At 40.7% G+C, this 27923-nt stretch overlaps 1 pseudogene across 1 annotated transcript; it reads right to left on the bottom strand.

Moving 5' to 3' along the window:
• Positions 1 to 19644: 19644 nt before the first annotated feature.
• On the bottom strand, positions 19645 to 23857 carry LOC147357755 (COMM domain-containing protein 8 pseudogene; annotated as a pseudogene). The gene has a single exon (XR_015141529.1). The product of XR_015141529.1 is annotated as a COMM domain-containing protein 8 pseudogene (transcript).
• Between the last annotated feature and the right edge of the window lie 4066 nt (positions 23858 to 27923).

The following is a 27923-nucleotide window of genomic DNA, read 5'->3' as shown; positions in this document are numbered from 1 at the left end:
TAGATAGTGATAAAGTAGAAAAATCCAAAGCAGGAAGGTTGTTTTTTTTTTTTTTTTTTTGCCTCACTGAGAAAGTTGTTTTTGCTTCTGAGTAAAGATCTGAAGGACGTGGGGCATGTACCATGTGAGACTATGGAGGGGAAAACCTTCCTGGCTGAGGAAATAGGTCCGTTATGTGGGCATGTGCCTGGTGTGCTTGAGGAACAGCAAGGAGGCCAGTCTAACCAAAAGGAGTCGTGGGAAGGGAAAGGAGGAAGAGAAAAGGCCAGAGATGTGGGGGAGGGCGTTAGGGGACAGCGAGCACCTCAGCTTTTACAGGTGATGATAGATGGAGAGATTTGGGTAAGTTTTAAATACAGAATTGGCATGATCTGGCCCAGACTTAAAGGAAAGAGAAGGACTCAAGGATGACTCCAAGTCTGGGGCCTGAGCAAATCAAAGAACTGACTTACTATTAACCGAGATAAAGACTGTTAGAAAAACAGTCGTGCGTGGTGTATGCGTGTGTCTGGAGAAGGAGAGATGGAGAACAAGCGGTCAGATTTGGACATTTATGTTTGATATCCATTTGAAGAGGTCAGAGGACAGACAAATATTTGAGTCTGAAGTTCAGGGGAGAGGTTGGGGTTAGGGATCTGTTTTGAGAATCATTAACACAGTGATGGCATTTAAAACCACAGAAGTGAATAAACTAAGTCAAGGTCTTTTTTTGCTTTTACTTTGAAGATCTTTTCCCTAAACTGTGGCAGTACTTTAATTCATATGTTTAGATACTTTATTTTGCAACAGACTGAGTGTACTGAAAATGAAGAAGTGGCCGTTTACGTCTGGCTAACTCCAACTCTGGGAAAAGGATGAGGTGAAGCAATATTTTTGCAGTCACTTTCCATTGAAGTTAAGGGTTTTGTTAATTGGGTGAAGATAAAATAACATATATTTGACTATATTACTTCAGCTTAATGAATTTATCATTGTCTTAAGATGTATATAAGATAAACCAATTTTTAAAATATTCAAAGTATTATTGTGAGCATTATTTTATTGCTTTGCTAACATCATGCATTACAATTTTACGGCATTTCTGCAACTTTAGTAGATGTATGGTGCTATGTCAAAGTTTTTTTTTAATAAAAATATAATTGATTTACAATATTATGTTAGTTTCAGGTGTACAATACAGTGATGAAATATTTTTCAAAGTTGTTTGAAGTTTAAAATGTTTGATTATCTGTAACAATGAAAATTTCCTCCTATACTTGTGTACTAATTTTATTTCTCCTCTTGAATTACATACTTCTTTGTAAATTGAGTTAGTGGAATCTTTGGTTTTTTTAGATATATAAACAAAATTTTATACGTTTGAGGGATTTTCTGTTTGTTGTTTTGTGTAAACATTTTTCTTTAAAAAATCCTGTGGAGTTTTTGAATGTTAGTCTTCCTTTGCAGTTTCTTGTTTCAAAGCTTTGGGAATGCTGACATTTACCCATAAATCTGTTTTATCCTATTTAATATAGTGTTTCTATGATGTTCTTTAAAATATTTAGAATTTTAATCCACATGGAGTTTATTTTGATGTATAATGTGGAACTTCCTTTTTTTCCCTCCAAATGTTCATTCATGTATGCGAGCATTCCTCACTAAGTAATCCCGTTTTACACCCGTGTTTGGGAATATTAATTTACTATGTGTCACATCAGGGTTTTAGACATACACACATGTTTGTTCAGCCTCATTCCTTTCAGTTGATCTCAGCTTCTATTTTTGGCTCTGGTTTCAGTCCCAGCCTAGCAGTAGAAACGAACATTTTGCCCCCTGCAGGCTGCCTTGGTCCCACCGGACCTGAGAAGCCTGGGGCCGGGCCTAGAATCTGCCTTCCAAGCCCGCAGCCCGGGTGTGTGTGTTGGGGGTGTGTTGGGGGTGTGTTGGGGGGGGGGGTGGCGGGCGCTATGTGTAGCTCTGTCTCTGCAGGAAGATTTGGGGCCCTTTTGACCGGCCTCCTTCTGTTCAGGTCTCCTGGAGTCTCAGGTTTCCCCAGTCCCACGTCTCTAGTGCCTCTAAGAGCTGGGCCTGTACCCGGCTATCAGGTAGTAACTATCCCCTTCGGGCTCTCCCTTTAGCATCTTTCTTTCCAGTTCCGTGATGAGGTCACGTGGTTCTCGCCCTCTGTGCGGAATTCCGCGGCACCAGGCGCTGCGCCCGGATATGTTCTAGGAGCTGACTTTCCAATCAGCAGCTTCCTGCGTTTTTTACCCCACTTCCTTGGCCGCCCCCCATCCTTCTCAGCACATCACGGACTGTACCCACTCCTAACAAGGAGCTCACTGTTGAAATGTTGAAGCAGACACCGTTCAAACATGAAAAATAAAATATTTTATTTATTCAGCAGACGCATACATACAGAACGTGTGCAAGATGCTATTGTCAGATGAGTCCCGGACTGAGTCAGGCCGGGTATTCTCGAACCAGCCAAGTTTGGTTGCCAAAGTGGAAATCAGGTTTGGGGGCATCTCAGGGAATGAGAAGACAGCCGGGAGAGGGGTCGGCCTGGAGTCGTCAGCGATGAGGAACAGGCTGGCGCGTGCGCCCCTTTGCTTACGGTCTCCCTTCAGTCAGCGAGCCGCCGGGGAGGAGGGTGTTCGGGAACCGCACCGTCTCGGGCCTGGCGCCGCTCAGCCCGACGCCGAGGCCTGTCGGGAGCCGGCGCCCCCACCGCCGCCACGCCCGGCGCGCCCCTCCGCGCGGGAACGCCGCGCGCTCCCTGGTCTCGGCCGGGCTTCCCGGCGCGCCCAGGCGGGGGAGCTCGCGGGCAGGACATTCCGCGGTTGGCCGCGGCCCAGCCGGCCGCCTACGCCCGGGCGCGTCAGGGCTCCTCCCCAGGGCGCTCACCCGGAGCGCCCTCGAGGGCTGCGCCACGCGCTCAGGACCGTGCTGGTTATTTTTGTAGACACTGGCTGACAGTCTACGTCCAGAAAACCCAGTGATAATTGGGGAGTAAAACTTAAAATACAGGTGAGCCAACCAGCGGTTGCAGCATTTCCGTGAAAAAAAAAAAAAAAACAACAAAAAAAACCCCCGAAAAGCACAGGCGCCTTCCAATGCCTGGGCCCCGGGACCCGCCAGGGCAGGACCCACTGTCTTAGAAGGGACATTGGGGGTTCAGCCTTGCAGCAGGGATAGGAGACCCCTGGGATGGAAGACCCCCTTTAACGTGTTCCTGGACCTGTAGGGGCGTTTACTGTCTCTGGAGAACATACAACAACAACAAAGTCCCTGAATTCAGTATTTCTTTTAAATTAATCTGTACTTATTTATTTGTATTTATTAATCACAAACCTATCAACAGATGAAAAAGAATGTTCACGTCATACACTATGTATGTAGCAGATGCAGCAGGAGTTTTTAATCTAGGGGTACAGGGCCAAGTAAGCTTGTCTAGGATTTAAAGAGTCCGTGACAACCCTGAAATTGTTTCCAATTTTGGGGGTGATGTGCCTTTTTCTAGTAAGAAATTCGGTAGCTTTTATGATGACCAATGTACATAACCTTAATTTGGTTATGAACAGCTTAACATTCAGTGGGTTTCTAGATTCAGATCTCTCGGCACTAACATGGAGGTTCCCCTGAGGAGCGACCCGAGGCCCACGAATCTGGACCCCAGTGGAAGTGTTTGGTTCTCCAGTGAGGGTCATTACAGCCTGGACTTGACTTTCTCTCCTTACAGAAGCCCCTTCCACCACCCCCAAAAACGCCTCAGGGGCACAGTTGGTTTCGTTTTAAAGACAAATTAGGTTCACGTAGATCTACTTCTGCATTTCTCTGTGCTTAAATAGAAATAAGTCTCTGGTGGGGTTTTTTTTCCTGGATTAGTCATGCAAACGCTCTATGCCTCACTTACCACTGGGTTTCAACCTCTGGGGCAGCCCTCTGTGCAGGCGAGGCCCAGGACCCCTCCTCCATGCAGGGGAGTCTCTGGGGAAACTTGGGTGCTGACTTCACTGGGCTGGGATTTTCCTCAGCCAGTGTGCCCAGGGAGTTAAAACGTGCTCCTTTTAAGGAAGAAAGAATACAAGATTTTTTTTTTTAATTGTAAAGGGAAAAAAGAAAGATTACAAAACCACCCACAATGCCACTAATAGGCCTAACACAGTAATTTATTTTGTTTTAAACATCAGCTCTCCTGTGTGCACACATTTGCATTGCCGTAATTATAGCAGCACAGTAATTACATATTGAGAACTGTTCTATTTCACAGTCTGCTACTTTTAACACACTATAGACATTTTACTGTCTTCATAATTAGTGTTTTTAATGGCTGTATACTTTTCCACCCCACAAACATATGTCATATCTCCCTTTGTTGTACATTTTCATGGGTTTTAAGTTATTGAGGGTCTGTGTGTGGTGGGGTGGGGCGAGGGGCGGTGGTTATGCCATGAACTTGTGTTCAAGAGTTTGTGCTGAGGTCTTTTTTCTCCAGCCAATTTCTGGTGTCATGATGAACTCTTGAGCTCCAAAGAAGCCAGCCTTCCTTTCTTCCTTCCCTCTTTCCTTCCTCTCGCAAATATTTAGTGAATGTCTACTACCTGCCAGGCACTGGTCCAGGCACTGAGGATAGAGAAGTGAACAAAGTCTGTGCTACTGTGAAGCTTCTAGTTAGGGAGACATACAATAAACATATATATTAAATATTATGTATTATGTATTATATTGTCTGATAATCATAAGTGCAACAGAGGGAAATGAAGCCAGGTGAGGGAGATTAGGTGTACTGTTTTTATGTAGAGTAGTTGGGGAAGATTTTTTTCTGATGTAACATTTGAGCAGAGATACGAAGGAGGTGAAAGAGCAGCCGTTTTGCACATCTGGAGAGGGGGCTTTCATGGCAGAAGAAACACCAGAGCAAAGACTTTGAGGCAGGGGCATGTGCTTGGCATGTGGGAAAAAGCCTGTGTGATGGAAGTGGAGTAAGTGGGAAATGAAGGGGACGCAAGCAGAGTGGTGGATTGTATCACATACTGTGATAGTGGAGCCATTGGAGGGTTTTGAGGAGAGGAATGAGATGCTCTGATTTAGCTTTTAAAAGAATCAATTTGATTGTCAAACTGTCAGAGTTTGGAGGTTGTTAATAATTCAGGCAAGAGATAATACGGTGCTTCGAACCAGGGTGCACTGGTAAAGGTGGTACAGATAGCCTGGGCATGGATCGAGCAGCATTTGTTGATGGTTTGAATGTGAAGTTTGAAAGGAAGAGTCGGTGATGGCTTAACGTTTTAGAAAGAATGGAACTGCCATATTTAAAAAATTTTATTGTTTGTTCTTCTGTTTGTTTTATAGAGGGAGTCAGAGAATTAGGAACTGAGTTTTGGACATGTTAAATCTGAGATGCCTCTTAGAAAGCTAAATGAATACATCAAGTAGGCAATGGAATTTAAGAAATTGCAGCTTAAGAGACAAGCCAGCTGATTTTGGAGATGTCAGTGAACTCCATATTTAAAGCGTGGGAAGCCATGAGAGAGCCAGCCCAGATCTCTCTCCTTAGTCATTTATCCAGTTGTCTACTTGACATCTCCACTTAAAAGTTTAAAAGACAACCCAAGGTCAGTGTGTCCACACACACATCTAAGCTTACCCCTGTACTGCTCTACGCACAGCCTCCCCTGCCTCAGTTGGTGGGGGTGGTCTTCTTCCGTTGCTCAGCCTAAATAAAGCCTGAGAGTCATCTTTTCTTTTTCTCTCACCTCCTGCCTCCAACCAGGAAATCCCTACGGCTCTGTCTTCAGAATATACCCAGAGTCGAATCCGTACGCTGCTCACGACCTGCACTGCTCCCATCCTGGTCAGAGGCACTCTTAGTTATTTCTTGCCTGGGTTACTGCAGTAGCTCCTACAATTTGCTCTGCTTCTAAATCCACCCCCACCTCCAGGAGTCTGTTCTCCATTCAGAAGCCAGAGGAATTCTTTTCAAATATGTCACAGCAAGTCCCTCTGCTCAAGACCCTCTGACAAAGTCTTGTGTGATCTGACCTAGAGGACGGCGCCTCTGGCCCCTACTGTTCTCGTCATCATTCACTTTGCTCCAGCAACAGGGTCTTCTTGTCATTCCTCAGTCATGTCAGACACACCCTGCCTCAGTTCTCTCTACTTAGAACATCCTTCTCTCAGCTATTCTCCTTGTCTTCTTTCCCCACTTTCTTAAGATTTTGCTCAGTTCACTTAGCTCACTTTCTCAGTGGGACAGCTCCTGGCAGCATCTTTCACCCTGCGCTCTTATGCTGGTTTCCTTGCTTTTTTTCCTTTATCTAACTTTTTATAGTATAACATATGATATAACATATTTATTCAAATGTTATATTTATTCATATTTATTCAAAAATGAGCCCTTGCAGAACACTGATATTTGTTTTGTCTTTTTTAATTTATTGATGTGTCCCAAGGAGCCAGAGCAATACCTGGAACATAGTGGATGCTCAATACATATTTAAAATTTTATTTATTTGTTTATTTGGCTGCACTGGGTCTTAGTTGTGGCTTGCAAACTTTTAGTTGTGGTATGTGGGCTCTAATTCCTTGATCGGGGATTGAATCTGGGCCCCCTGCATCGGGAGCATGAAGTTTTAGCCACTGGACCACCAGGGAAGTCCCTCAATACATGTTTGTTGAATGAATCAGTGGTTGAATTTAGAACATAATGAAATGAGTCAGATGGTTTCCAAGGCAGACTGTGATGGTAAAGCTGAAATGGAGTGATGGAAGATGCCAAGAACAGGTATAGGGATAATGCTGAGACTCTTTCTGGGCTGGGTGCAGGGTACAGGTAAGAGATTGTGAGGACCTGAATCAAGACAGGGAATGGAAGCATATTTTTAAAGTGACAGACTTAAAAAACTGAAATTTACAGAAACCAGGTAGTTATTTGTTCATTCATTCATTCGCTCAGTCTTTCATAAAATGCTTTCTCCGCTCCTGCAACATGGAAAATGTGGAGAAAAGCAATGCTGTGTCCTGCCAGAGCTTTCCTGAGTTAAAAGGTGAAGTGTCCAAATAAATGAAAGAGCTAGTGTATTCCTTGAGGAGGGCATTTGTCTCAGTCTCATGGGTTATCAACACTTACATGAGCTGCCAAACACCTCATAGGTGGGAAAAATGAAAGCAGAATGAACTGAACTGGCTGGTTCTCCTCTGACAAATCTGCTTGCTTTTTTTGCTGCCGGGGACGTCTGGGCCTGCCTTAAGTCAAGGAGGCACAAATACAGGATCAGAACTCCAAAGTTTCCCAAACATCTGTTCAGGTAAGCTGTGTAGGCTGAGACCCTGCTTACTGCTCCCCACCCTGCCCCCTGGGAACTGTCTGCAGCAGGTCAACTCCTGGGGCAGGACATGTTGACCAGTGAAAGCAGTGCTGAGACCAATTTTGAGACTGAGCAGGATTTTCAAACATCCAAGTCCCTGAAAGGACTGATATGGATGGGGACTAGGCTTTGGCCTGCAGGGGCTACACTCAGACAGATACCCCGGGGCCCTGGAGTCAGAGCCAGCTGGAAACATAAACCATGTCACAGTTTCATCTTTTACAGTCCTGAGTGTGTCCATGTGTGCATAACTTGCCACGTTGATTTAGACCTTCAAGGCAAGCAAAGATTTGGATCCAGGACAGCATGACACAGGAGTCTGGCCCACTCATCTTTGATCTGGTCTGCATCCTCCTCCACTTGGAATCTGGCATCATAGAAATCATCCCATTTTGTAACAGCTGTCTTTTTACAGAAAGGAGATTGAATTAGACTAAGAGGCTCAGTTCAGTTCAGTTCAGTTGCTCAGTCATGTCTGACTCTTTGCAACCCCATGAATTGCAGCACGTCAGGCCTCCCTGTCCATCACCAACTCCTGGAGCCTACCCAAACTCATGTCCATTGAGTCGGTGATGCCATCTAACCATCTCATCCTCTGTTGTCCCCTTCTCCTCCTGCCCTCAGTCTTTCCCAGCATCAGGGTCTTTTCAAATGAGTAAGCTCTTCGCATCAGGTGACCAAAGTATTGGAGTTTCAGCTTCAACATCAGTCCTTCCAATGAACACCCAGGATTGATATCCTTTAGGATGGACTGGTTGGATCTCCTTGCAGTCCAAGGGACTTTCAAGAGTCTTTTCCAACACCACAGTTCAAAAGCATCAATTCTTCGACGCTCAGCTTTCTTTATAGTCCAACTCTCATATCCACACACGACTACTGGAAAAACCATAGCCTTGACCAGACGGACTTTTGTTGGCAAAGTAATGTCTCTGCTTTTTAATATGCTGTCTAACTGTTCACTTTTACATTTGACTTTACTTGAATTCTTAAAATGAGCAGGAATTATTTTTGTTATTTAAAGCTTTGGTTTTATCAGACCACCTGACTTGCCTCTTGAGAAATCTGTATGCAGATCATGAAGCAACAGTTAGAACTGGACATGGAACACCAGACTGGTTCCAAATAGGAAAAGGAGTACGTCAAGACTGTATATTGTCACCGTGCTTATTTAACTTATATGCAGAGTACATCATGAAAAATTCTGGGCTGGAGGAAGCACAAGCTGGAATCAAGATTGCTGGGAGAAATATCAGTAACCTCAAATATGCGGATGAGACCACCCTTATGGAAGAAAGTGAAGAACTAAAGAGCCTCTTGATGAAAGTGAAAGAGGAGAGTGAAAAAGTTGGCTTAAAGCTCAACATTCAGAAACTAAAATCATGGCATCCGGTCCCATCCCTTCATGGCTAATAGGTGGGAAAACAATGGAAATAGTGTCAGACTTTATTTTTTTGGGCTCCAAAATCACTGTAGATGGTGATTGCAGCCATGAAATTAAAAGACTCTTGCTCTTTGGTAGAAAAGTTATGACCAATCTAAACAGCATATTAAAAAGCAGAGACATTACTTTGCCAACAAAGGTCCGTCTGGTCAAGGCTATGGTTTTTCCAGTAGTCACGTATGGATGTGAGAGTTGGACTGTGAAGAAAGCTGAGTGCCGAAGAATTGATGCTTTTGAACTGTAGTGTTGGAGAAGACTCTTGAGAGTCCCTTGGACTGCAAAGAGATCCAACCAGTCCATCCTAAAGGAAATCAGTCCTGGGTGTTCATTGGAAGGACTGATATTGAAGCTGAAACTCCAGTACTTTGGCCACCTGATGTGAAGAGATGACTCATTTGAAAAGACCCTGATGTTGGAAAGATTGAAGGCGGGAAGAGAAGGGGACGACGGAGGATGAAATGGTTGGATGGCACTACCAACTCAATCGGCATGAGTTTGAGTAAACTCCAGGAGTTGGTGATGAACAGGGAGTCCTGACGTACTGCAATTCATGGGGTCGCAAAGAGTCGGACACGAATGAGTGACTGAACTGAACTGATAGTTGATTTACAATGTTGTGTTAATTTCTACCATGCAGCAGAGTGACTCAGTTATACATATATATGTATATTCTTTTCCATTATGGTTTATCACAGCATATTGAATATAGTTTTCTGTGCTGTACAGTAGAATCTTGTTGTTTATCCATTCTATATGTAACAGTTTACATCTACTAATTCCAAACTCCCAGTCCAACCCTCCCTCCCTCCCCGCCTACCCTCTCCTTTGGCAACCACAAGTCTGTCTTCTATATCTGTGAGCCTATTTCTGTTTTGTAGATAGGTTCATATTTTAGATTCCACATAGAAGTGGTATCATATGGTATTTGTCTTTCTCTTTCTGACCTACTTTCATGTAGAATGATAATATCTAGACACACACAGGTGAGGTTGAAGGGATTGAGGAACAGGCCAAGACCAGAACCCGGGTCTCCTAAGATGAGAGGAGTCTAGGCCCCAGGGTGAGGCGATTTGAAGAGCAAGTGGGCCTTCCCCCGGCTCAGCCCCTGCCTCCACCCGCAGCTGCCCTCCTGATGGAGGAGCTGAATCCCTATTCCAAGATCAGCCCAGCACTGGGTTCAGGGTGGCACTGGGTGGGTGCTGTCACAGGCATTGTCCTCCTGTTGCTCCTCATTGTGGTACTGCTGCGCCTGTTCGCCTGGCGCTGGTGGAGACAAAAAGACAGGGGCAACAAAAAAGAGAAGAAATGCCCCAAATGGCATTATTTCATTTTTTTTTCCAGTGGATGAGTAGTATCCCATTGTGTATATATACCAAGTCTTCTTTATCCATCAATGGACATTTAAGTTGTTTCCATGTCTTGGCTATTGTAAGTGCTACTATGAACATAAGGGCGCATGTATCTTTTTGAATTATAGTTTTCTCCAGATATGTGTCCAGGAGTGGGATTTCTGGATCATATGGCAACTCAATTTTTAGTTTTCTGAATAACTTCCATACTGTTCTCCATAGTGGCTGCACCAATTTACATTCCCACCAATAGTGTGGGAGGGATCCCTTTTCTCTACATCCTCTCCAGCATTTATTATTTGGAGACATTAATGGTGGCTCCTGTGCCTGGTGAAGGTGGTATCTTGTAGTTTTCATTTGCATTTCTCTAATGATTAGCAATGTTGAGCATTTTTTCATGTGCCTACTGTCCATTTATATATATATATATTTTGAGAAATAGCTACTTAGGTCTTCTGCCCATTTTTTGGTTGGGTTGTTTGCTTTTTGTTATTGAGTTGTATGAGCTGTTTGTATATTTTGGAGATTAAGTCTTTGTTGGTTGCATCATTTATAAATATTTTCTCCTAGTCCATAGATTGTCCTTTCATTTTTTTTTAATGGTTTCCTATCAAAAAAGCAAGAGAGTTCTAGAAAAACATCTATTTCTGCTTTATTGACTATGCCAACGCCTTTAACTGTGTGGATCACAATAAACTGTGGAAAATTCTGAAAGATATGGAAATACCAGACCACCTGACCTGCCTCTTGAGAAACCTATATGCAGGTCAGGAAGCAACAGTTAGAACTGGACATGGAACAACAGACTGGTTCCAAATAAGAAAAGGAGTACATCAAGACTGTATATTGTCACCCTGCTTATTTAAATTCTATGCAGATTACATCATGAGAAACGCTGGGCTGGAAGAAGCACAAGCTGGAATCAAGATTGCCAGGAGAAATATCAATAACCTCAGATATGCAGATGACACCACCCTTATGGCAGAAAGTGAAGAGGAACTCAAAAGCCTCTTGATGAAAGTGAGAGAGGAGAGTGAAAAAGTTGGCTTAAAGCTCAACATTCAGAAAACGAAGATCATGGCATCTGGTCCCATCACTTCATGCGTGGGAAATAGATGGGGAAACAATGGAAACAGTGTCAGACTTTATTTTTGGGGGCTCCAAAATCACTGCAGATGGTGATTGCAGCTATGAAATTAAAAGACGCTTACTCCTTGGAAGGAAAGTTATGACCAACCTAGATAGTATATTGAAAAGCAGAGATACTACTTTGCCAATAAAGGTCCGTCTAGTCAAGGCTATGGTTTTTACTGTGGTCATGTATGGATGTGAGAGTTGGACTGTGAAGAAAGCTGAGCGCTGAAGAATTGATGCTTTTGAACTGTGGTGTTGGAGAAGACTCTTGAGAGTCCCTTGGACTGCAAGAAGATCCAACCAGTCCATCCTAAAGGAGATCAGTCCTGAGTGTTCATTGGAAGGACTGATATTGAAGCTGAAACTCCAATACTTTGGCCACCTCATGCAGAGAGTTGATGTATTGGAAAAGACCCTGATGCTGGGAGGATTATGGGCAGGAGGAAAAGGGGATGACAGAGAATGAGATGGCTGGATGGCATCACCAACTCGATGGACATGAATTTGAGTGAACTCTGGGAGTTGGTGATGGACAGGGAGGCCTGGTGTGCTGTGATTCATGGGGTCATAGAGAGTCGGACACGACTGAGCGACTGAACTGAACTGAACTTGCTATGCAAAGGAGCTTCCTTCATACCTCAGTTGGTAAAGAATCCTCCTGCAATGCGGGAGACCCCGATTTGAATCCTGGGTCAGGAAGATCCCCTGGAGAAGGGATAGGCTACCCACTGCAGTATTCTTGGGCTTCCCTTGTGGCTCAACTGGTAAGGAATCTGCCTGCAATGTGGGAGACCTTGGTTTGATCCCTGGGTAGGGAAGATCCCCTGTAGAAGGGAAAGGCTACCCTCTCCAGTATTCTCGCCTGGAGAATTCCATGGGCTGTAGTTGGACATGACTGAGCAACTTTCACTTGCTATACAAAAGCTTGTGATTTTTGACTAGGTCTCATTTTTTAATTTTTTACTTTTATTTCTATTACGTTGGGAGACTGACCTAAAAAAACACTGGTATGATTTATGTCAGAATGTTTCACCCGTGTTCTCTTTTAAGAGTTTTATGGTATCACGTCTTATGTTTAAGTTGTTAAGCCATTTTGAGTTTATTTTGTGTATGGTGTAAGGGTGTGTTCTAAATTCACTGATTGACGTGCAGCTGTCCAGCTTTCCCCACATCACTTGCTGAAGAGACTATCTTTTTGCCATTGTATATTCTTACCTCCTTTGTCAATGATTGACTGTTGGTATGTGGGGGGAAATGAGTTTTGATATTGTAGACTTTCTCAATTATTTGAGCTCCTTCTGAATTAAATGCCAAAAATCACATAGCAATTTCCTATCAAAATTATTTTTAACAATCTGTCAGCTGACACCTCAGTTTTCAGTTTTGTTGAAAGCAAAAGAGTTGGAAAGCACCTAACTTTCAAAGGAACCATTACCCACTTAGCTTCACTCACTTAATTCCTGGGAAACATACCAAGAAAGGCTTTATCAATACTTAACAAATTAATAATAATATTACTTATGTATTTTATTCTTCAGATAGAGGCATTTTATTTGACCCCAAACCCTCAGAAAAAATTGGGAACATAAAAAATTAATTATAATATACCTTGCAATACAGCTCCCCCTTGAACAACATGAGTTTGAACTGTGTGGGTCCAGTTAGAGGCAGAATTTTTAAATAAATATATTGGAAATTTTTTGATATTTGTGATAATTTGAGAAAACTCTCAGACAAAACACATAGCCTAAAAATAGTGAAACATTTTTAAAAAGCTTGGTATGTCATGAATGCATAAAATATATCTAGTTACTAGTCTGTTTTACCATTTATTACCATAACATTTACACGGATCTATTATAAAAAGTTAAAATTTATCAAAACTTAGGTACACAAACAGAGACCATCCATGGCGCCATTGGAAGGCCAGAGAGATGTAAATGAACATGAAGATGTGGTATTAAATCATAGCTGCATAAATTAGCTGTGGTACATACTGTACTGCTGTAATAATATCATAGCCACATCCTGTTGCTATTGCAGTGAGCTCAAGTGTTGTCTGCTTAAAAGGCTTTATGAGGCTAATCATCGCCACATGAGCAGTTACTTAACTGCTTTTTCCAGTAAATAGCATATTACAGTAAGAAATGATCTGTCGTGGTTCTTACGTATTTTTCATTGAGTTTAAAGTAGTACCGTAAACCTTAAGTAACACTGTAGGACCCATACAAAGTGTTGCTAGTGATGTTGGAAGTGCTCCCAAGAAGCAGAGAAAAGTTACGACATTATAAGAAAAAGTTGAATTGCTCGATATGTACTGTAAATTGAAATCTGTAGCTGTGGTTGCCCACCATTTCAAGACAGAGTCCAGCGTAAGGACCATTGCAAAAAGAAAGAAGAGGCAAAGTAATGTCTCTGCTTTTTAATATGCTGTTTGGTTTGGTCATAGCTTTTCTTCCAAGGAGCAAGCATCTTTTCATTTCATGGCTGTAGTCACCATCTGCAGTGATTTTGGAGCCCCCCGAAAAAAGTCTCTCACTGTTTCCATTATTTCCCTAACTATTTGCCATGAAGTAAAGGGACCAGATGCCATGACCTTCGTTTTTTGAATGTTGAGTTTTAAGCCAGCTTTTTCACTCTCCTCTTTCACTTTCATCAAGAGGCTTTTTAGTTCTTTTTCGCTTTCTGCCCATAAGGGTGGTGTCATCTGCATATCTGAGGTTATTGATATTTCTCCTGGCAATCTTGATTCCAGCTTGTGCTTCTTCCAGCCCAGCGTTTCTCATGATGTACTCTGCATATAAGTTAAATAAGCAGGGTGACAACATACAGCCTTGACGTACTCCTTTCCTAATTTGGGACCAGTCCGTTGTTCCATGTCCGGTTCTAACTGTTGCTTCTTGACCTGCATACAGATTTCTCAGGAGGCAGGTAAGGTGGTCTGGTATTCCCATCTCTTTAAAAATTTTCCCCAGTTTGTTGTGATCTACACAATCAAAGCCTTGGGAGTATAATAAAGCAGAAATAGATGTTTTTCTGGTATTCTCTTGCTTTTTCAATGATCCAGCGGATGTTGGCAATTTGATCTATGGTTCCTCTGCCTTTTCTAAATCCAGCTTGAGCATCTGGAAGTTCACGGTTTACATACTGTTGAAGCCTAGCTTGGAGAATTTTGAGCATTACTTTACTAATGTGTGAGATGAGTGCAATTGTGTGGTAGTTTGAACATTCTTTGGCATTGCCTTTCTTTGGGACTGGAATGAAAACTGACCTTTTCCAGTCCTGTGGCCACTGCTGAGTTTTCCAAATTTGCTGGCATATTGAGTGCCACAGTTTCACAGCATCATCTTCTAGGATTTGAAATAGCTCAACTGGAATTCTATCACCTCCACTAGCTTTGTTCATAGTGATGCTTCTTAAGGCCCACTTGACTTCACATTCCAGGATGTCTGGCTCTAGGTGAGTGATCACACCATTATGATTATCTGGGTCATGAAGATCTTTTTTGTACAGTTCTTCTGTTTATTATTGCCACCTCTTCTTAATATCTTCTGCTTCTGTTATGTCCATACCATTTCTGTCCTTTATTGAGCCCATCTTTGCATGAAATGTTCCCTTGATATCTCTAATTTTCTTGAGAAATCTCTAGTCTTTCCCATTCTGTTGTTTTCCTCTATGTCTTTGCACTGATCACTGAGGAAGGTTTTCTTATCCCTCATTGCTATTCTTTTGAATTCTGCATTCAGATGGGTATATTTTTCCTCTTCTCCTTTGCCTTTAACTTCTCTTCTTTTCTCAGCTATTTGTAAGGCCTCCTCAGACAACCATTTTGCCTTTTTGCGTTTCTTTTTCTTGGGAATGGTCTTGATCACTGTCTCCTGTGCAGTGTTACAAACCTCCATCCCTAGTTCTTCAGGCACTCTGTCTATCAGATCTAATTCCTTGAATCTATTTGTCACTTCCACAGTATACTTGTAAGGGATTTGATTTATGTTATACCTGAATGGTCTAGTGGTTTTCCATACTTTGTTCAATTTAAGTCTGAATTTGGCAATCAGGAGTTCATGATCTGAGCCACAGTCAGCTCCTGGTCTTGTTTTTGCTGACTGTATAGAGCTTCTCTACCTTTGGCTGCAAAGAATATAATCAGTCTGATTTCAGTGTTGACCATCTGGTGATATCCATGTGTAGAGTCTTCTCTTGTGTTGTTGGAAGAGGGTGCTTTCTATGATTCGTGCGTTCTCTTGGCAAAACTCTGTTATGCTTTGCCCTGCTTCATTTTGTACTCCCAAGGCCACATTGCCTGTTACTCCAGGTGTTTCTTGACTTCCTACTTTTGCATTCCAGTCCCCTATGATGAAAAGAACATCTGTTTTGGGTGTTAGTTCTAGAAGATCTTGTAGGTCTTCATAGAACTGTTCGACTTCAAGCTTCTTCAGCGTTACTGGTTGGGGCACTTGGATTACTGTGATATTGAATAGCTTGTCTTGGAAACAAGCAGAGATGTTCTGTCATTTTTGAGATTTCACTGAAGTACTGAATTTCAGACTCTTTTGTTGACTATGAGGGCTATTCCATTTCTTCTAAGGGATTCTTGCCCACAGTAGTAGATATAATGGTCATCTGAATTAAATTTGCCCATTCCAGTCCATATTAATTCACTGATTCAGACAGAATGAAAATCCACAATCACAGAAAACTAATCAAACTGATCATATGAACCACAGCCTTGTCTAACCCAATGAAACTATGAGCCCTGCCATGTAGGGCTGCCAAAGATGGAGAGGTCATGGTGGAGCGTTCTGACAAAACGTGGTCCACTGGAGAAGGGAATGGCAAATCACTTCAGTATTCTTGCCTTGAGAACCCCATGAACAGTATGAAAAGGCAAAAAGATATGACACTGAAAGATGAACTGCCCCGGTTGGTAGGTGCCCAATATGCTACTATAGATCAGTGGAGAAATAACTCCAGAAAGAATGAAGAGATGGAGCCAAAGCAAAAACAACGCCCTGGTGTGTATGTGACTGGTGATGGAAGTAAAGTCTGATGCTGTAAAGAACAATATTACATAGGAACCTGGAATGTTAGGTCTATGAATCAAGGTAAATTAGAAGTGGTGAAGCAGGAGATGGCAAGAGTGAAGCCTACTCTGGGTGACCTCTTTAAAGAGATGACTTTTTTAGGTATCTAAGCTCTTTAAAGAGATGACTTTTTTAGGTATCTAAGCTCTTTAAAGAGATGACTTTTTTAGGTGTCTGACTCTCTTAGGATGCGTGGGTGATGCACTTTTTTTTTTTTTCTTCATAAAGAGAAGAACAGTTGTGAAAGCTGTAGTGGGGATAGGCAATAGGCATGATAGTGTACATGGAAGGTGCATCCTTACATCAATTTGAGGCAACAATGCATATGGAAGCCAAGATCAGATCAGATCAGTCGCTCAGTCGTGTCCAACTCTTTGCAACCCCATGAATCGCAGCACGCCAGGCCTCCCTGTCCATCACCAACTCCCGGAGTTCACTCAGACTCACGTCCATCCAGTCAGTGATGCCATCCAGCCATCTCATCCTCTGTCGTCCCCTTCTCCTCCTGCCCCCAATCCCTCCCAGCATCAGAGTCTTTTCCAATGAGTCTACTCTTCACATGAGGTGGCCAAAATACTGGAGTTTCAGCTTTAGCATCATTCCTTCCAAAGAAATCCCAGGGCTGATCTCCTTCAGAATGGACTGGTTGGATCTCCTTGCAGTCCAAGGGACTCTCAAGAGTCTTCTCCAACACCACAGTTCAAAAGACATCAATTCTTCTGCGCTCAGCCTTCTTCACAGTCCAACTCTCACATCCATACATGACCACAGGAAAAACCATAGCCTTGACTAGCCCGACCTTTTTTGGCAAAGTAATGTCTCTGCTTTTGAATATTCTATCTAGGTTGGTCATAACTTTCCTTCCAAGGAGTAAGTGTCTGTTAATTTCATGGCTGCAGTCACCATCTGTAGTGATTTTGGAGCCCAGAAAAATAAAGTCTGACACTGTTTCCACTGTTTTCCCATCTATTTCCCATGAAGTGGTGGGACCAGATGCCATGATCTTCGTTTTCTGAATGTTGAGCTTTAAGCCAGCTTTTTCACACTCCACTTTCACTTTCATCAAGAGGCTTTTGAGTTCCTCTTCACTTTCTGCCATAAGGGTGGTGTCATCATTCCAGCTTGTGTTTCTTCCAGTCCAGCATTTCTCATGATATACTCTGCATAGAAGTTAAATAAACAGGGTGACAATATACAGCCTTGACGAACTCCTTTTCCTATTTGGAACCAGTCTGGTGTTCCATGTCCAGTTCTAACTGTTGCTTCCTGACCTGCATACAGATTTCTCAAGAGGCAGATCAGGTATTCCCATCTCTTTCAGAATTTTCTACAGTTTATTATGATCCACACAGACAAAAGCTTTGGCATAGTCAATAAAGCAGAAATAGATGTTTTTCTGGAACTCTCTTGCTTTTTCGATGATCCAGCGGATGTTGGCAATTTAATCTGTGGTTCCTCTGCCTTTTCTAAAACCAGCTTGAACATCAGGAAGTTCACAGTTCACATATTGCTGAAGCCTGGCTTGGAGAATTTTGAGCATTACTTTACTAGTGTGTGAGATGAGTGCAATTGTGCAGTAGTTTGAGCATTCTTTGGCATTGCCTTTCTTTGGGATTGGAATGAAAACTGACCTTTTCTGGTCCTGTGGCCACTGCTGAGTTTTCCAAATTTGCTGGCATATTGAGTGCAGCACTTTCACAGCATCATCTTTCAGGATTTGGAATAGCTCAACTGGAATTCCATCACCTCCACTAGCTTTGTTCGTAGTGATGGAAGCCAAAGATCCCTTTAAACTGATGTCCTTAAACTGTCCATTCCTGCATAGCTGTTGAGAGCCTTGTTTAAAGACCATTATCTGAAATTCAGTTCGGATCCTCGGCTTCCCAACTAAAATTTTGAATGGCTTCTTATTGCCTGTGGTGGTAGCTCCTAATCTAATTATCATCAGAAGCATGGGTCCTACCCGCCAAAGATTATGATACAGAATTGCTAGAGTATAACTCCAGAACATTCATGTTTACAGTGTTCCTTAAGTAGTTCTAATGGCTTCAATGATGCTAAAGCCTTCTAATGGGAACATGAGTTCTGGGCTTACAGCATTTGCCTCCATCCCTCCTGCATAATTACTCTCAGTGACTCCAGCATCCAACACCCAGGCCTCGATTCTGTTTATTTGTTTGGCTGAGTCAGGTCTTAGTTGTGGCACACAGGGATCTTCGATCTTTGTTGCTGGACATGGGATCTTTATTTTTATTTTGTAAATTTATTTATTTTTAATTGAAGGATAATTGCTTTACAGAATTTTGTTGTTTTCTGTCAAACCTCAACATGAATTAGCCATAGGTATACGTATGTCCCCTCCCTCTTGAACCTCCCTCCCATCTCCTTCGCATCCCACCCCTCTAGGTTGATATAGAGCTCCTGTTTGAGTTCTCTGAGACAGACAGCAAATTCCCATTGGCTGTCTATTTTACATATGGTAATATAAGTTTCCATGTTACTCTCTCCATACATCTCACCCTTTCCTCCCCCTTCCTGTGTCCTTAAGTCTGCTCTTTATGTCTGTTTCTCCATTGCTGCCCTACAAATGAATTCTTTGGTACCATCTTTCTAGATTCCATATACATGCTTTAGTATACGATACTTTTCTTTCTTTCTGACTTACTTCCCTCTGTATAATAGGCTCTAGGTTCATTCACCTCATTAGAACTGGCTCAAATGTGTCCCTTTGTATGGCTGAGTAATATTTCATTGTGTGTATGTACCACAACTTCTTTATCCATTCATCTGTTGATAGACATCTAGGTTGCTTCCATGTTCTAGCTATTGTGAACAGTGCTGCAATGAACATTGGGGTACATATGTCTTTTTCAATTTTCGTTTCCTCAGGGTATATGCCTAGGAGTGGGATTGCTGGGTCATATCATGGTTTTATTCCTAGTTTTTTAAGGAATCTTCATACCATCTTCCATAGTGGCTGTGTCAATTTACATTCCCACCAACAGTGCAAGAAGGTTCCCTTTTCTCCACACCCTCTCCAGCATTTATTGTTTGTAGACTTTTTTAAAAAAAGATAATATATTTTTATTTGCTCAGAATGCTTGTTTTTAAAGATCACTGAAATTAAAAATGTTTACTTTCCAATGAAGTTGTTCACATCCAGAACTTTATTAAGTTTACAACAATTAAGAATTTACAACAAATAGGGACCTATATAGTCTTAGCTGATATTTGAATAGTAAGGTATACACATGGTATTCTCTTTGTGTATCAGTTGTATCAGTGGAATCTGATAATGTTGCTATTCATCATTTCCAGTTATTTCAACTGCAGGACCACCTTGTTAGCTGCTTCCCAGGAATTTATTAGATTTTCAGCTCTTCTTTACTCATTTCAACAGAATATGGCTTGACTTCACCATTTTCTTTTACATCTAGATGAATGTTTAAAAGTGGCATTTGTAATATAGCAATCTTGTCACTAGGAAGTGCAAGCTTTAACTGCCAATCAAAATTCTGTAGCTGTGCAGAGGAAATATCAACTGTTTCTTCCAACAGAGTCTGCTTGATTTCATCTTTCCTACTTTTTAAGCATTTCATGATAGCTTCTTGATGAGATGAATTCAGCTGATTCAACTGCTGAGATATCTCTTCGTCAGAAAAATTTTTACCAACTACAGCTCTGAAAAAGGTGGTAATGTCTTCTAGAACATGCATCCATTCTGCTGAATCCCAAACCCTGTGATAATCCTGGTAGAGAGGATAAGTTCGGCCACAAATGCCATCAATTATTTTGTGAAGAAGCTGCAGGCCCTGCTCTGTGGGAAGCTTCTGCAGCCACCACAAGGGTGTCCCTTCTTCCGGGTCCATCCCTGTGAGAAGCTAGGGGCTCTGTTTGTAGACTTTTTGATGTTGTCCATTCTGATGGGTGTTTTGATTCACATTTCTCTAATAACGAGCGATGCTGAGCATCTTTTCATGTGTTTGTTAGCCATCTGTGTTTTCTTTGGAAAAATGTCTGTCAACCCACTTTTTGATTGGGTTGTTTGTTTTTCTGTATTGAGTTGTATGAGCTGCTTGTATATTTTGCAAATTAATCCTTTGCCAGTTGTTTCATTTGCTATTATTTTCTCCCATTCTGAGGGTTGTCTTTTCACCTTGCTTATAGTTTCCTTTGCTGTGCAAAAGCTTTTAAGTTTAATCAGGTCTCATTTGTTTACTTTTGGTTTTATTTCCATTATTCTGGGAGGTGGGTCATAGAGGATATTGCTTTGATTTATGTCATCGAGTGTTCTGCCTATGTTTTCCTCTAAGAGTTTTATAGTTTCTGGTCTCACATAGGTCTTTAATCCATTTTGAGTTTATCTTTGTGTATGGTGTTAGGAAGTGTTCTAATTTCATTCTTTTATATGTAGCTGCCAAGTTTTCCCAGCACCACTTATTGAAGAGGCTGCTTTTGCCCCATTGTATATTCTTGCTTCCTTTGTAAAAAATAAGGTACCCATAGGTGCATGGGTTTATTTCTGGGCTTTCTATCTTGTTCCATTCATCTGTATTTATGTTTTTGTGCCAGTACCATACTGTCTTGATGACGGTAACTTTGTAGTATAATCTGAAGTCAGGATTGTTGATTCTTCCAGCTCCATTCTTCTTTCTCAAGAGTGCTTTGGCTATTCAGGGTCTTTTGTGTTTCCATATTAATTGTGAAATGTTTTGTTCTATCTCTGTGAAAAATGCAGTTGGTAATTTGATAGGGATCACATTGAATCGGTATATTGCATTTGGTAGTATAGTTATTTTCACAGTATTGAGTCTTCCTACCCAGAAACATGGAATATCTCTCCATCTGTTTATGTCATCTTTGATTTCTTTCATCAGTGTCCTAAAATTTTCTGTATACAGTTCTTTTGTCTCCTTAGGTAGGTTTATTCCTAGATATTTTATTCTTTTTGTTGCAGTGGTGAATGGGGTTGATTCCTTAATTTCTCTTTCTGATTTTTCATTGTTAGTATATAGGAATGCAAGTGATTTCTGTGTACTGATTTTGTATCCTGTGACTTTGCTAAATTCACTTGTTAGCTCTAGTAATTTTTTGATAGTATCTTTAGGTTTTCTATGTATAGTATCATGTCATCTGCAAACAGTGAGAGCTTTACTTCTTTTCTGATCTGGATTCCTTTTATTTCTTTTTCTTCTCTGATTGCTGTAGCTAGGACTTCCAAAACTATGTTGAATAATAGTGGTAAGAGTGGACACCCTTGTCTTATTCCTGAACTTAGGGGAAATGCTTTCAGTTTTTCACCATTGGGAATAATGTTTGCTGTGGGCTTATCATATATGACCTTTACTATGTTGAGTTAGGTTCCTTCTGTGCCCATTTTTGGAAGAGTTTTAATCATAAGTGGGTGCTGAATTTTGTCCAAGGCTTTTTCTGCATCTTTTGAGAGTATCCTATGGTTTTTATCTTTCAAATCTTTAATATGGTATATCACATTGATTGACTTGTGTATACTGAAGAATCCTTGCATCCCTGGAATAAACCCAACTTGATCATGGTGTATGAACTTTTTAATGTGTTGTTGAATTCTGTTTGCTAGAATTTTATTGAGGATTTTTGCATCTATGTTCATCAGTGATACTGGACTGTAGTTTTCTTTTTTTGTGTTGTCTTTGGTTTTGGTATCAGGCCTCATAGAATGAGTTTGGAAGTGTTCCTTCCTCTGCAATTTTTTGAAAGAGTTTTAGAAGGATAGGCATTAACTCTTCTTTAAATGTTTGATAGAATTCACCTGTGAAGCCATCTAGTCCTGGGCTTTTGTTTTTTGGGAGATTTTTGATCACAGATTTCAGTGCTTGTAATTGGATTGTTCATAATTTCTATTTCTTCCTGGTTCAGTCTTGGAAGATTGAACTTTTCTATTTAATCTGTCCATTTCTTCCAGGTTATCCATTTTATTGCCATATAGTTGTTCATAATAGTCTCTTATTATCCTTTGAATCTCTGCATTGTCTATTGTACCCTTTCCTATTTCATTTCTAATTTTGTTGATTTGATTCTTCTTTTTTTCTTGGTAAGTCTGGCTAAAGATCTGTCAATTTTGTTTATCTTCTCAAAGCACCATCTTTTAGTTTTATTAAGCTTTACTATTGTTACTTTCATTTATTTTTAATTTATTTCTGCTCTGATCTTTATGATTTCTTTCCTTCTGCTAATTTTGGGGATTTTTTGTTGTTGTTGTTGTTTTTCTTTTTTTCTAGTTGTTTTAGATGTAACATTAGGTTGTCTGTTCGATGGTTTTCTTGTTTCTTGAGGTAGGATTGTATTGCTGTAAACTTTGCTCTTAGAACTGCTTTTGCTGCATCCCATAGGTTTTGAGTTGTCATGTTTTTGTTGTCATTTGTTTCTAGGAATATTTTGATTTCCCTTTTGATTTCTTTAGTAACCTGTTCGTTATTTAGAAACGTATTGTTTAATCTCCATGTGTTTGTGTTTTTTACAGTTGTTTTTTTTTTTTTTTTGTAATTGATGTCTAGTCTCATAGCATTGTGGTCAGAAAAGATGCTTGGTATGATTTCAGTTTTCTTGAATTTACTGAGGTTTGATTTGTGACCCAAGATGTGGAGACGTGGGACCTTTAGTTAGGGCATGCAGGATTTTTTTACTTGTGGCATGTGGGATATAGCTTCCCAACCATTTGAACTTGGGTGACCCGCTACATTGAGAGCTCAGAGTCTTAGCAACTGGAACATTAGGGAAGTCCCTCAATTCTGTGACTTTCTTGTCGTCAATGACATTTCTTCTATTCCTTACTACTCTTGTGGATTCACTTGAGATCTTACCACCAAAATCTTCACCACCTGCAAAATCTCCCCCTTCCAGTTCTCCAGCTCACTGTTCTGCTTACTCCATGCTGTTGTGGGCAGGATAGAGGTCCCCCAGAAATGTTCACATTCTAATCCCGGAACCTGTGAATATTCTACTTTACAGGGCAAAATGGACTTTGCAGGTGTAGAAAAGGTATGATGTTTAAGATAGGTAGGTTATCCTGGATTGTCTAGGTGGGCCCAGCCTAATCACGTGAGGCCCTAAAAGCAGAAAACTTTCTGTGGAGTCAGAGAGTTATAACCAAAAGTGTAAAGCAGAAGAGATGTGGCCAAAGGGGCAGTCAGAAATATTTGAGATTTAAGGAGGACTCCATGTGCTGTTGCTGGTTGGAGGATGGAAGAGACAACATAACAAAAGGAATGCAGGAGTTTTAAGAAGTTATAGAGGCTCCTGCCTGACAGCTAGTAAGGAATGGGGACCTGAGTCCTTCAACCATATGAAACTGAGTTGTTTGTTGTTGTTGTTGTTGTTTTGTTTTTTTTTGGCTGCAGTCTGTGGCATGCAGAACTTTCCTGACCCGGGATTGAGTCTGTGGCCCCTGCAGTGGAAGCGTGGAATCTTAACTGGACCACCAGAAGTCCCTGAGGTGTTTGTTTGTTTTTTAACATTGAAGTGTAATTGACTTACAATATTATATCGGCTTCAGGTGTAGAGCATAGTGATGTGATATTTTTATACAAGATGATCACTACGATAAATCCAATTACCGTGTCACTCTACATAGTTATTAAAATATTGATGATATTCACACTGAATATTACATCCCTATGACCTGTTTATCTTATAACTGAAAGTCAGTGCCTCTTTATCTTCCTCACCTATTTCATGCTACCCCTACCCCACCTGGCCACTGGCAACCACCAGTGTGTTCTCCTGTCGATGAGTCTGTTTCTGTTTTATGTTTACTCCTTTGTTTTGTTGTTTAGATTCTACATATAAGTGAACTCATATGGTATTTGTCTTTCTCTGTCTGAGATTTTACTTGGCATAATACCCTCTAGATCCATCCATGCTGTCACAGAGGGAAAGTTTCATTCTTTTTTATAGTTGAGTGTATATATATATATATATATATATATGTATTAATATATGTGATATATATAATATATATAACACATCTTATTTATCCACTTATCATTCAGTGAACACTTAAGTTGCTTACATTATGTTGATTATTGTTAATAAGGCTGCAGTGAACCTAAGGGCACACATATTGTTTCAAATTAGTGTTTTTGTTTTCTTTGAAAAAAATACCCAGAGATGGAATTGCTGTCTTGTATGGTAGTTCTGGGCTTTCCAGGTGGTGCTCGTGGGAAAGAACCGCCTGCCAGTGCAGGAGATGTAAGAGACGTGAGATTGATCCCTGGGTCAGGAAGAATCTGTGGGAGAGGGCATGGTAACCCACTCCAGTATTCTTGCCTGGAGAATCCCATGGACAGAAGAGCAAAGAGTTGGACATGATTGAAGTGACTTAGCACACATGCATAGTAGTTCTATTTTTAATTTTTTAAGGAAACGTCATATTGTTTTCCATAGGACTGCACCAGTTTATATTCCTACCAGCAGTCCGCCTTTTCTCAGCATCCTCACCAACGCTTGTTATCTTTTTGACAGTAGCCATTCTGAAAGGTGTGAAGTGATACTTCATAGCTTTTATTTGCATTTCCCTGATGATTAGAGCATCTTCACATGTGTCTGTCACCCATCTGTACGTCTTCTTTGGAGAAATGTTCAGGTCCTCTGCTTGGTTTTTTTTTTTTTTCTTCTGGCTGTGCTGATTTTTTGTTTCTGTGAGGGCTTTTCTCTAGTTGCAGAGATGGGGGCCACTTTCTAGTTGTGGCGCCTGGGCTTCTCAGTGCAGTGGCTTTTCTTGTGGAGCACGGGCTGTAGGGCACGTGGACTCAGTGGTTGTGACTTGCTGGCTCCAGAGCACAGGCTCAATAGTTGTGTTGCATGGGCTTAGTTGCGCCAAGGCATGTGGGATCTTCCCAGAACAGGGCTCAAACCTGTATCTCCTGCACTGGCAAGTGGATTCTTCACTACTGAGCCACCAGGGAAGCCCCTGTCCATTTTTTAATTGGGTTGTTTGGTTTTATTTATATGGAATTGCAGGAGTTCTTTACTTTGGATATGAATCCACTATAGGATATATCATTTGCACGTATATTTTCCCATTCAAGAGACTGTCTTTTCATTTTTTATTTCTGGCTGTGCCATGTGGCTTACAGAATCTTAGTTTCCTGACCAGGAATTGAACCCAGGGCCATGGCAGTGAAACCGCAGAATCCTAACCTCTGGACTACCAAGGAATTCCCTCTGTCTTTTAATTTTGTTGATTATTTCCTTCTCAGTGTACAAGCTTTTTAGTTTGAAGTAATCTCATTTATCTTTACTTTTGTTTCTCTTATTGGAGGCGAGATATCCGAAAAATTATTGCTACTATTTATGTCAAAGAATATATTGGTTGTATTTTCTTCTCTGAGTTTTATAAAAGTTTCAGTTGTTATATTTAAATGTTTGATTCATTTTGAATTTATTTTTGTGCATGGTATAAGAGAGTAATCCAGTTTGATACTTTTGCATGTAGCTGTCCAGTTTTCCCAGCAACATTTATTGAAGAAACTGTCTCTCCCCTGTTGTATATTCTTGCCTCCTTTGTTGTATATTGTGCTGTGCTAAGTTGCTTCAATTGTGTCCAACTCCTTGTGACCCCACAGACTGTAGCCTGCCAGTCTCCTCTGTCCTTGGAATTTTCCAGGCAAAAATGCTGGAATGGGTTGCCGTTTCCTTCTACAGAGGATCTTTCCAACCTCTGGACCAAACCCGCATCTCTTAGGTTTCCTACATTGGTATTCAAATTCTTTACCACTGGCGCCACCTGGGATTGTTGTAGATTAACTGCCCGTGTAAGTGTGAGTTTATATTTGGGCTCTCTATTTTGTTCCGTTGATCTATATGTCTGTTTTTATGTCAGAATCACACTGTTTTGATGACTGTAGTTTTGTAGTATAGTTTGAAAGTGGGGAGCATGATACCACCAGCTTTGTTCCTCTTTCTCAAGATTGTTTTGGCTCTTTGGGGCCTTTTGTGTTTCCATACAGATTTTGTAATTATTTGTTCTAGTTCTGTGAAAAATGCCATTGGTATTTTGATAGGAATTACATTAAATCTATATATTGCCTTAGAGAGTATGGTCTAAGTATAGTTATTTTAATAATAATAATTTTTCCAATCCATGGACATAGTATATTTTTCCATTTGTTTATGTCCTCCTTGATTTTTTTCATCAGTGTTTTACAGTCTTCCAAGTATAGATCTTTTACTTCCTTGATTAGATTTATTCTTAGGTATTTTATTCTTTCTGATGCAATTGTAAATGGGATTGTTTTATTAATTTGTCTTTCTTAGATCTTGTTATTATACAGAAATGTAACTTATTTCTGTATGTTAATTTTGTATCCTGCTATCTTACTGAATTAATTTATTAGTTCTAAAGTTTTTTGGTGGCATCTAGAATTTTCTATATATAGTATTATATCATCTGCAAACAGTGACAGTTTCCTTAATAATTTTCTTTGTGGATAATCTATTGATGTAAGTGGGATGTTAAAGTCTCCTATTATTACTGTGTTACTGTCAAAATTTCCCTTTATTCTTATTGATATTTGCTGTATATATTTGGTACACCTATGTTGGGCACATATGTATTTACAATGGTTGTGTCTTCTTTTTGGATCTATCCCTTTATCATAAGATAATGTGCTTCTTTGTCTCTTGTTACAGTCTTTGTTTTAAAATTTATTTTAAGTATTGCTATTGTAGATTTTTTGTTTTGTTTCTATTTGCATGGAATATCTTTACCCAATCATCTCACTTTCTTTCTGTGTGTGTTTTTAGATCTGAAGTGAGTCTTTTGTAGGCAATATGTATATGGTCTTGTGTTTTATCTATCTAGTCACACTATGTCTTTTGACTGGAGTATATAGTTCATTTACACTTAAAGTAATTATAGGTATGATGTGGTTGTTGTTCAGTCACTATCTTATGTCCAACTCTGTGGCCCCATGGACTGTAGCATGCCAGGCTCCTCTGTCCTCTACTATCTTCTAGAGTTTGCTCAAATTCATGTCCATTGAGTTGGTGATGCTATCTAACCATCTCATCCTCTGCTGTCCCCTTTTTGCCTTCAATCTTTCCCAGCATCAGGGTCTTTTCCAATGAATTGGCTCTTCTCATCAGGTGGTCAAAGTATGGGAACCTCAGCTTTAGCAACTGTCCTTCCAATGAATATTCAGGGTTGATTTCCTAGGATTCACTGGTTCGATCTCCTTTCAGTCCAAGGGACTCTCAAGAATCTTCTCTAGCAGTGCAAATAGAAAGCATCATTTCTTTGGCACTCAGCCTTCTTTATGGTCCAACTCTCACATCTGTACATGACTACTAGAAAAACCATAGCTTTGATTAGATAGATCTTTGTTGGCAAAGTGATGTCTCTGCTTTTTAATACACTGCCTAGGTTTATCATAGCTTTCCTTCTGAGGAGCAAGCATCTTTAAATTTCATGGATGCAGTCACTGTCCAGTGATTTTGGAGCCCAAGAAAATAAAATCTGTCACTGCTTCTACATTTTCCCCTTCTGTTTGCCATGAAGTTATGGGACTGGATGCCATGATCTTAGTTT

The sequence above is a fragment of the Bos grunniens genome, chromosome 15 (assembly GCF_055505025.1).
Source record: "Bos grunniens cultivar Pamir isolate PY7600 chromosome 15, Bosgru_T2T1.0, whole genome shotgun sequence".
Classification (NCBI taxonomy): Eukaryota; Metazoa; Chordata; class Mammalia; order Artiodactyla; family Bovidae; genus Bos; species Bos grunniens.
Note: the sequence above shows the minus strand (reverse complement) of the source record. Positions and strands in the feature narration are given on the sequence as shown.